This window comes from Cyprinus carpio, chromosome B21, assembly GCF_018340385.1.
Source record: "Cyprinus carpio isolate SPL01 chromosome B21, ASM1834038v1, whole genome shotgun sequence".
Taxonomy (NCBI): domain Eukaryota; kingdom Metazoa; phylum Chordata; class Actinopteri; order Cypriniformes; family Cyprinidae; genus Cyprinus; species Cyprinus carpio.
The window spans coordinates 14,832,823-14,844,403 of record NC_056617.1 but is presented as its reverse complement, the minus strand read 5'-3'; the positions used below and the strand labels follow the sequence as shown (position 1 = coordinate 14,844,403).

Sequence of the window (11,581 nt, the reverse complement as noted above, 5' to 3'; positions counted from 1 at the left end):
TAATAAATGCATCGATGATGGATCTTAAGGAATGAACTGAGCAATAAATGATATTAAGAATTGTTGAAATGGACGGGAGGGTCAGTTGATGGGAAAAGGAAAGCTATTGAGAACATCCGTGTTCACGCCGGAAAAGGTATTCTGTGCAAATTATCATGCTTGGAGCACAAGGCACTAGAGATGACTTCTAGGAGAAGCATGTTTTGGTGTTCTGATCTATCGTTGATACCATAAAGTTGGGATGAAAATGGTTTATTCTGGAGGTCCAAGTCGAAAATTTCTGGAAAAGAGGAAATTATCGAAGAAGAAAACAGTCGAAGCTATGAGATTGATGATTCCTGGTATAGGAGCTGCTCGGAGAAAGGAAATATGTTTGAGCAAAGACTTACCTGGTGAGCCTGCACCCAGACGCCCAGCGCCATCAAATCAAATATTTGCACGTGTCAAGACTTATGATAACGATTAAATGAAATGTGAAAAACACATTTTCATTTTAGACCAGCTCTAATATCATTTATAATAATAATCTAAGCTAGATGACAGACGATGCTTAGATTACTTTTCTATGACTGTTTTTCAATAGAAGCTTATAAAAGAATAATGTAATTTGCTAATAGTTTGTGTAAGCAGTACCCACAACAAAACATGAAGAATGAAAACACAGGACATAATACCAGATTCATATCAGTAATAATGATTCAAACACATCAAACAGTTGTAAATCCTGGTTTAATGTTAGAAAGGTAAGGGTCCACTGAACGAAATCTAATGGAGCAAGTTTAGCTCCAATCAAAGCAATAACGTTGTAATATGGATGTGATAATTCCTTTGTTTTACGTTTCAGTCGTTCAGCAGGGACAGAATGTGTTTGTGTCTTTTATTACATTTGGAATAACTAACGCTCAGAAACTGCGTCTTGGTAGTTAAAAAAAACGGCGGCATGGTTTTGTAGCATACAGTGTCACAAAACAGAAATGAGATTATCACCATAAAAAAAGTGTAAAGATAGGCAGACATATTGTTTTATTTTGAATTCACTGGCACTCTCTTTACAGGTGCTTCGTGAGGTCGTGCTCCTGATAGCTCCCCTAGATCATCGATGGAGGCGGAACTTAAGGGCGATCGCCTATTTTACCTTTATTTTTTTTATTTTTCAACATGTTTTATTCAAATGTGTGAGATGTTTTTTTATGTTGAATGTGCCTGTATCTGCAGGATTCACATTCTGTTTTGAAAGTGCCAATCAGCTCGCTATTACTGTGTAATCACAGCTATCATGTGAACGCCATCTATTTGAATAGAAAGTTATGTGGATTTATTGACTTTTTAATGGGTGTGGGGCATTTAATTGATTAACCATCATCTATAATACACTGAGCAGGCAGCACATCATACGGCAAGTATTTCAAAATTAGTAATAATGCATTAGGAAAATGCATTGCATTTCTAGGCAATTTCCAGGATGTTCTTTAATTGGCAGAACAACGATGTTTACTATATCCTGTCGTATATATTTCTTACTACAAATGCTTCTTATTGTAATTTTCTAGTGCTCAACAATGACATCCACATTATATGATGTCTGAGGATATCACCTGTCTATTGTTTTATATAACTAAAAAAAAATAAAATATAACAGTGGTATTGTTAAATGAACATAAATAATTATGTAGAAACGGCCTTTAATACATGTTTGGTATAATATTTTTTATAGTTGTTGAGATGTGAAATAGAATACTCATGAGAGCAATTATAACTCGTCAACCGCATTACTATTTTTCTATGATTATTTGCTGCCAGGAACTAGATTTGCATGGATTTTTTATATCTACAATAAAATTTGTTAAAAAAAAATCAGTGTTGTAAAAAACACAAATTCAACGGGGCAACTCTTCGTGTGCTGGGGTCTATAACTTTTAATATTTTTGAAACGTCATGTATCAACTCTGTGGTTGAATGAGTAAAGTAGCCAGCCCTAAAGTGGTCTTTCTTATTCTTTCCAAAGACACGCAAAAGATTATTTGTGTAACACACGGAAAAGAATAGGAGCTTTGTTACAGATTTACGAAAGTGAGGTATGGGCACTTTCACTATTTGAGACCGTAAAATACCATAAGGGGGTGTGGCTGGCTAACAGGAATTACTAGTGAGGGCCCCATGCTATGGGCATAGTTGGGGCATGCACGGCCACCCCCAAGCCAACGATGATCATACCTTGATTTATAAGTATTCTACCCTTCTGCTAGCATAGTCTGAGCGGGATGAGTTGATTTTGGACCATGTCAACCTGCCCAACAATGATGGCATGATCTATGACTATGGCAGCATAATTTTCATAATGCTTAGGTGGTAGATCTGTGCACTCTGTACCATGTGGAACTGACCTCTGGAGGCTGTTTCTGAAAATCAATCCCAGTGGCATCCCGCCATAGAATTAACTGCTGAAGTGTGCTATTAGAGGTTGTTGCTACTCAGTGTAAATAGGTTGGATGCAGCCAGAGTGAGAGGAATATATAGACAATTATGGAAAATGATAATTTTGTGTCCATGATCAGACATAGGTTTTGGTTGCCCGGAGGCTACATTTACACCATTGCATGCTTTGCTAATGTGACTACGGTCATAGGAGAAATTCGGGATGATTGCTTCGTTTGTACAGTAATGTTCTGACGCAAATTGATTAATAGTACAATCTGTCATAGCTCAGTATTATAAAATTGTGAGGCTCTGAGAGTTTCTTCTGCTACTAGATAATTGGATAGGCTTAAGCAGTTTCCGATGCATAATCATAGATTGAGTGTGACCATCCTAAGTAATGGTGTGGCGAGATTGCACAGGATGCATACTATTTGAACTGTCCTATAAGAAAGATGATTGACATGAAAGAACTCTCGGTGTGTTTGTTTAGCGAAGAATGCGACCTAAAGTAGTATTCGGAAATGGTCGATCTAATAATCTAGTGGTTTCTAATGTGCAAACGTCTAAATGTGGCTTGATGGTGAAGTAATGGCTACCTTCCCCAGAAGCTCTCACAGCTTCAGATGCTTGATGGATGAGTCACGACTTTTCAAAATTAAGTAAGGTTCTTCGGGCTTTGGGCGAGACCAAGCTCTGTTGCCTGCTTAGTGAATGAGTATGCGTGGGGTTGTGATGAATAGCGGTATGAAATATGTGCTGGGAATGACTTAGCAATCGTGTGGGACATGATTAATTTGAATTTATTTAAATTAAAAACCGCTCTTCTTGCTTAGTTAGCCTATCAACTATATAAGGGTTCTTGATATTATTGGCGTGAGGTGACTTTTGCAAGGTCAGTTCCTGGCTGGTGTACGTAGGGTTATGAGGGCAGGACAGTTTTCTCCGCAAGGCTACTGTGAAAAATTCGGCAGATTTGTGTAAAGGAGCCTGCCAGTTAGACAAGGGGCTAGCCCTCATCTGACGGGGGTTGTATGTAATATTGCTTGCCAGCCTGACCGTCTCTAGATTCATGTATTGGGCTGGAGCCTCTATGTTCGATGGTTTATAGGAAAAGGTTAATATTTCCTGATGGGCAATAAACATTGGCAATAGCTGACCGCTGGTATGTGAGTTGGCGGCGACAAGTTCACCGAGTAAAGTGAGGTATTTAAATTGGTCAAAATATGCGCATCAGTGAGAGTTGCAGAGTTGAGAGGGCTTCCTGAAATACCCTTTGATTATGAACTGCTGTAGGCGGACTGGCTGCTGAATTATGTGGGCTAGTGAGAACCCTGGACTAATCTGAGACATAAGGTTATAGGATCTGCTGAAGCTGTGGCCGTGTATGTAGTGAGGTGTCGGTCTATGGTTGAAGTACTGTAAACTCGCTGATGTGAATGTACATGTTGAAGGTATTGATGGTAGTGGATGTATAGGTGAATATTAGACCAGATTAATGGTCAATTGGGGGTTGGAGGAATCCAATGGGCTGGGCGCCACACGTGAGGTAGGGTCGCCTTAGTGGTGCACAATGAAATGAGTGCAATTAAACCTGGACTGTCCGAATTAGCTGTTTTGAATTTGCGATTAGTCAAATACTGTGATGTTGTGATGCAGCGGAAATGTTTGTGAGGGAGTTTTTTTAGCCAACTTGATGCGAGATGGCATATGACAATACCTCCCTCGTAGTATTGATGTATTAAATAATGGATAGATAACCAATTTGGAATAGAAATTGCAGGTATTTGAATACTGAAAGGCAAGACTGGCACGCTGCGTGAGGTAGTGCCACTGGAGACGAGGCTAGTTCTCATGGACTGTAGGGGTAGGCTATTGGGATCAAAATATGAGGATGCATGAGATCCATATTATTGGATGAAAAATGGGCTGAAGTAACGGGTGGAAGAATGGATGCCATACAAGGAATAACAACGGATGTTCTTTTTGAGTGTGGGGGTATTGATGATAAGATTTAGAGCTATTGTTCGGGGGTTTAGAGTGAAGGGAGGGAAGGAGGGAGAGAGGGAGGTATGGGAGATTAGGAGATTGGGAGGTGTATTATAGAACTGGGACGTAAGAAAGAGTAGGCTGTAATGTGCTGTTACAATGGTCTGAAGGGAAGGGTGGAAAAAATGGATGTTGGGATGAAAAGGAGATTTTTGTTAGTTGGGGGGTAGTAGTTGGCAAGATGTAGTAGTGGTATTTGGGATGGGGAGAGGAGTATATCCTAGGGGACAGAATGGATGTTACGGGATGAAATAGATTTATTGTGAGTGGGGTGTTTTTTCTGCACGATGGCAGTGAAGGGAGGGTGGTAGAATGGGATCTAGAAGATTTGGGAATAAAATTGGAAGTTTGAAGGAGTACCAGGCTCGTCTGCGTGAAGCAAGAGACTGTAGAGATAACTGCACCAGACGTGACCCCCCCAAGTCACTCCTTTTGTTTTTGATGGGAAAAAAAAAGGCCACAGCGTACTATGGCTGCTCCATCAACACGAACGCTATGCTCTTCTGAATTGAAAGAGTCGAATCACTAAATAATTTCGAATAAAAAGTCACGCTGTGCGACTATCTGTGAACTGACCTGTTAAAACTAGGTCTCTCGGATGCTATATCAAACTGTCAGTGGGCCTGAACGACACTGCGTTTAGGACTGCGTAGCACACTTGACTTGATCTTAGCCTGAATAATAAAAGTCTATATTAACAAAACACTATTTGATGGGTCAGCATAAGTTAACGACATATTATTTATGACAGCAGTTTGTTGTCAGTTACATTCTTTGCTGCTTTCGACAATATGAAATATATGAATCATAAGCTTAGGTAGAAGGCAGTTTGTGTGGAGAATTTGAGGTTTCTCCCCCATACAAGAGATAGTAGTTGGCTCATTTGCACACATGACGATGGGGTAGGCATGTTTCACAGAATGGCAGCCGAGTACGAACCATGACTTTGTCTTATAAAGTGACTTTGGGCGTGAGGTAACGGGATATCAAGGGAACAAAAAATGACTGGGCATGCTGGAATTTAGTGCAGTATTGTCTGGATAGATAGATTATTTAAAGAAAACAATGGGAGGGCCGTAATTGCTGAATGTTTGTTTATTACTATTACTACGAAGAGTGCGAGGGCTCCAAAGTGATTGAAATGAGGTGTTTTGGTTATCTGCATGATGGTACAATTTGATAACGGCATTGAATATTTAACAGTGCGATTAATTATTGTTGCATAAGGGCGTAGTCACCGGAAAAACAAACATGCGACCCTAGGAGACTAATGCGCAGGTGATTCCTCAAGTGACACCTATAGTGACATTGAATGCGAACAGAACCGCCTGCCCAGGCACCAGGTGAGTCCAACATCTGTCCTTCGAGAGAAAGAACAAATCAGTACGGTATGAGGTGGTTCCGATATATGGAGGTTTCGGAAAGTCAGGTGATGCGTTGTGGGGCATGGCCCTGCTCCTGAACGTGCTGTTAACCAATTAACTCCTGAATGTGTGAGTAGGCTGCTGGGAGAGCGAGTGAAATGGTGGATGTGTGTGCACACACTGCGAGGGAGTGTGTGAAAGATAAGAGGAGTTATTCGGCTCTCTTGCAGGAAGATGAGCTGCTCCCCTTGCTCAGAGGTAAAACCCTCACCTCTCTGAAGATTATATTAAAGGGGTAGTTCACACCCAAAAATGACAATTCTTTCATAATTTAACTTACAATCAGCTCATCATGTTGTTTAAAACCTGCATGACTTTCTTTCATCCATAGAGCAACAAAAGCAGAGGTTTTGCTCATGTTTGGAGATGTTCCAAACCTGATTTTGCATGAAATCAAACTTCGAAAATAGCTATAAAAAAAAAAAAAAAGGAGCATAACTTTTAAAAAATCAGCTCTTTCAATTGCATTCACGTTTTTATGTTGGACATCTGCTGCACGAAGATCAAAATGTCTCAGGTTTGTTGTTTGAAAATGGGGGTGAGGGGGTCCCCTCCATAAAGCCAAACGCCATGGTTCTTCTCACACACCCCTGGACTTATTATTGTTGTGTTTTCCCCCCCCTCATGTGTTCCATTCCCCATGTTCTCTGTGACCCAGTGTCTGTCTCCTCGTGATTGATTAGTTCACAGGTGTGTCTCCTTAGTTCCCAGGTGTGGTTCTCCTTAGTCCTTTGTTATCTGCCTTGTCCTTTATAAACCTTTGTCCCTTTGCATGTTCAGTTTTTGTCAGTCTACGCAGTTACATACGTGTGTCTTCCTCCGGTGTTCTTTGTTGGATTTACCCCTGTGTCGGATTAATAAAGACTCTCTCGATTACTCTCTACTCTGTGTTCCTTCTGGCAGCGTAGCGTGACAGAAGACCCGACCTACAAAAGTTTAATTTGCGTGTTTACCCTCCGTTTGTTTTCCCTTCCGGTTTTCCGTCGGTCCTTTTTCTTTCCAGTAGTGGTGGCGTTTTATGGATCCCGCTCCTTCAACCCGGATTTTCCTCCTTCTCCTGCTGGAGCAGGAAGGATGTTCTCTCTAATGGACGACCATACAAGGCAGTTTCCTGTTTGCTAGCCCATCTCACCACCTACCCGCGGGATGATTACACCTCTGTGCATTCTATAACGCCAGCCTTAACACAGCCGTGTAGATAGTGCGGAGCACATGCCCGCAGCCCGCTGCTGATGGAGTGAGCCAGAGCCCGCGCCGCGACCGACGAGCCATTTGCCACATATACGCTACAGAGCTGAGGGTCGATGCAGAGCTAGACACCATGACATCCGACCAGGTGTGTTTAGCCGGCAACAGCCGCCTGCCACGAAGGAGAGGAATACGGACACGGGGGTGCGCGCGGAGAGGAACTCCGCCCCCACCGCCCTCATCGTGGCTGAGGGTGAGCGTAATATTGGAATGCCAAAAGGGCCAAACTAAGGAGCTTGGATTTTATAGACTGGGAATCTGAACTGGATGAATGAACTGCCCCCCCTCCGCTCTCTCTCCGATGTCTCCACTTGTCCCGTCCAGCGCCCCCTTCGTCCTTAGTTTTTTCCTTGTCCAGGCCCTGAGGGGTCTTCCAATTCTCCAGTGCCTGTTCCTGAGTTAAGCCCAGGATGATAGCTCCTGTTCCCAAGTTAAGAGCCCAGGATGGTCTCCTGTTCCCCGAGTTAAAGCCCAGAAGGGCTCCTGACTCCCCAGTTAAGTCCATTGTTGGCTCCTGCCTCAGAGCTCGCTCGGTTACAGTGTCGGCTTCAATCCCAGAGCTCGCTCCAGTACCAGTTCCTAGAAATGTGTCCTCCAGTGCCTGCTCCTAGAAATGTGTCCTCCAGTGCCAGCTCCTAGAATGTGCCCACCTGTGATCCGCTCCTCAAAAATGATTGCCCTCCCACCCTTTCCTGCCGGATTCCTCCACCGCACCGCTGGCGTCTGTGCGGTGCGATCTCCATGGGACTGCCATGAGTCTCCTCTAACCTCCGCCTCCTGCCTTCGAGGCCTGGACTCCACTCCTCTGGCTTCGCCTCGTCCCTCCGTCCCTCTGCCTCAAACAGGCTCCTTCATCCCCTTGGCTCCACCTTCAGTGCTCTGTCGCTCATGGCTCCAACCCGCGGCCGCTCCCGGATCCACATCTCCGGAGTCCGTCCTCCCCCCGGGAACCTCCTCCCAAGTTCCTACCCACGCCCTCCTCCCCTGTTCCTACGGTGCGAGGTCGCACCTTCCGGGGAGGGGGAGTAATGTCACCACCACTGACTCATTATGTTGTGTTTTCGCCCTCATGTGTTCGTCATTCCCCATGTTCTCTGTGACCCATTTTCTGTCTCCCGTGATTGATTAGTTTCCCAGGTGTGTTTCCTTTAAGTCCTTTGTTAGCCTGTCTTTATAAGCCTTGTCCTTTCAGTTCAGTTTTGGATCGGGTCTACCAGTTACATACATGTCTCTCTGTGTTCCATGTAGGATTTTAACCCTGTGTTGGATTTAATAAAGACTGCTCCGCGATTAACTCTTGACTCTATGTTTCTTCCAGCAGAAGTGTAGAAGCATGAACCCATTCTCAAACGTGTTTTGAATAAAAAATGGAGATGGAAAAAAGACATAAATATGACATGAGTAGATGAGTCTCCATATCATTCTTCTACCTGATAATGTTTTCAGATTTTAAATGAAGCATGAATAGACTTGTGGCTTTAGCTTCATTATGTTGCTGTGGTAAATACTTAAAAACACAATTTTTCTATACATTTTAAAAATACACTTTTAATATTTTATTTTAGTTTTTATGTTTGAGCTTATACACTCACCTAAAGGATTATTAGGAACAACACCTGTTTCCATTTCTCATTAATGCATTTATCATACTCAACCAGTCACATGGCAGTTGCTTCAAAATGGCATTTTAAAGGGTGTGGTCCTGGTCAAGACAATCTCCTGAACTCCAACCTGAATGTCAGAATGGGAAATAAAGGTTAGATTTAAATGAGATTTTGAGTGTGGCATGGTTGTTGGTGGGTTCCAGACGTGGCGGTCTGAGTATTTCCACCATCAGCTCAGTTACTGGGATTTTGCATGCACAACCATTTCTAGGGTTTACAAAGAATGGTGTGAAAAGGGAAAAACATCCAGTATGTCGGCAGTCCTGTAGGTGTAAATGCCTTGTTGATGCTAGAGGTCAGTGTAGAAAAAGTGGGCCGACTGATTCAAGCTGATTAGAAGAGCAACTTTGAACTGAAATAAACCACGTCGTTACAACTGAGGTATGCGCAAAGCATTGTTTAAGCGCACAACACTTTCACAACACCTTGAGGCTGCATGTGAATTCAACACACAGAATACCCCACCGCCGGGACCACCCACGCATGCTCCACTCAAAATATGAAAGTAATAAAGAAGAGCTAGCAACTAATTTTGCTACAAGAGTCTCCACCAAATTGGACAGTTGAAGACTGGAAAAATGTTGCCTGGTCTGATGAGTCTGCGATTTCTTGTTGGAACGCTTCATATGGTAGAGGCAGAATTTGGCGTAAACAGAATGAGAACATGGATCCAATCATGGCGTGTTTACCACTGTTGCATGCTGGCTGTTGGTGGTTTACATTGTTGTGGGGGATTTTTCATCTTGGGCACACTTTATGCCCGTTCTCTTAAAGTGCCAATTGGTACATTCGTTATAACTGCTCTAAAAACGGCGCTAGGCCTGATGCATTGTTTTCTGACCATGTCCATGACCCTTTATGTCCCACCATGTACCCATCACTCTGATAGGCTACTTCCATCCGGCTAAGCAGCGCATGGTCACAAAGCGTGAATCAGTTCAAACTGGTTTCTTGAAGCAGGACCAATGATTTTCACTGTACTAAAATGGGCCCCCACAGTCAACTGCATATCTTCGACCCAATAGAAGCAATCTTTGGATGTGGTTGGGAACGGGTAGCTTCGTGCCCTGGATTTGCATCGCTGTCCCAACAAATCTCCGCATCAACTTTGCAAGATGCTATCACTATCAATATGGGCCAAACATTTCTACAGAAGTAGCTTTCAGGCACCTTTTTGAAAATTCATGTACACGTGATAATTAAGGGCAAGTTTCTAAACGAGCGACAATGAGGTGCACACATCAAGTAGTAGTATGGTGTTTCATAATAATCGCTTTAGGTGAGGGTATATCGCTATTCTCCATAGACAATCTGCATAAAATTTCTGGTTCTTGAAGCAGTAAACTTTGAAGTGTCAGCTTTTTGTAAACATGTGTAACACAGTTGATTGATTTATATATATGTATATATATATATATATAGTATATATATATATATATATATATATAATATATCTAATATATATATATATATTTATGTAATCGTAGTCAGAAAGAACTCCAAGGCTAACAAGCCTTTTTATTTTTTTTTGGGGGGGGGGGGACATGTTAAGTGGGTTCAATTGGGCTAAATGGTTGAATACATCTGACAGAACAAGAGATGGAAAAATGGGCATTAAAAGTTCATCAGTGTTTTGTGACTAAGTTACATTTTCAAGAATATTTTTAAAACCAAGATTGATGATGTATTTTGCGAAGAAAAGTATGGACTAAATTTATTTTTACAGTAGCACTGTTGAATATTTTTTTTTTTTTTTATTATTTATGTGCAGAGAAAATATAGCATATATATATATATTTTTTGACTATCATTTCCAGACATTCCTTATAATTAATTTATTTAAGATTACTTTATTTCTGTACCCAAATTTTTATAACCTTTTGTCTTATTTTCTTTGGTTTGTAAACCATATACTAAAGGATTTAGTCCTGGTGGTACAATATGAAAACATTATACTAGCTAGTTTCCTGCTTTCAGAGTATTCATGAAACCGATGGAGAAAAACCATGGTTGCACAGGAAACAAAAACATGATTATATAAACAGCCTATAGTGGGTGCTACAGGTTTTTATGGCTTTGCTGTTAGATGTTGCTTTGTTTTTGCTGGTTATGCATACACTGCAGCAATCTTGGTGTATGTTATAAATACAGACCCAAGTGAAAAAGTAAAAACAATTACAGTATAAATAATTCCCAATATATTATTAATGACCACACACTTCACAGTACAGTTTGAACAGTGAGGCATTATCACAGAAAGGGTTTTTCAATTTTAGATCTGCAGCGAGACAGTCGTATAGTGAGACCTAACATAGATAGACACTATGAATACTGACAGTCCCCAGGTCTGATACTGATAGTTTTACTACCATTTTATTGGTCATTTGTGGCTGTGTATCGCAGTGGATTTACATATAGCCACGTATCTGTCAGGAAGGCCATGATCATCAGCACATAGTGACTTGCGGCTGCAAAATATGTGTACAAAATATGCTTGAACAACACACACTCGAACATATGTCATGTAGCTCTCGCAAAGAAAAAAAGAGAAAAAAGACGGAGCGGTCCCGTAAAAGGTCCGGAAGTAAGGCGGGCACAGGACAGGGGTTCCTAGTATATGTCTATTCAGATGGCAAAGGTGCGAACGAAAAATGGCAGAGGATGAGGCAGAGTGTTGGATCAGGTTGAGATCAGGAGGGTTAGGCCAATGTGACATCCCATTGGTGCTAAACACACATAATCGATAGAAGCCAGATTAATAACTGGTATAGAGAGCGCTGA

At 41.8% G+C, this 11,581-nt stretch overlaps 1 pseudogene; it reads right to left on the bottom strand.

The window, feature by feature from the left end:
- Positions 1-252: 252 nt before the first annotated feature.
- Positions 253-11,324, bottom strand: LOC122141300 (annotated as a pseudogene).
- Positions 11,325-11,581: the final 257 nt, after the last annotated feature.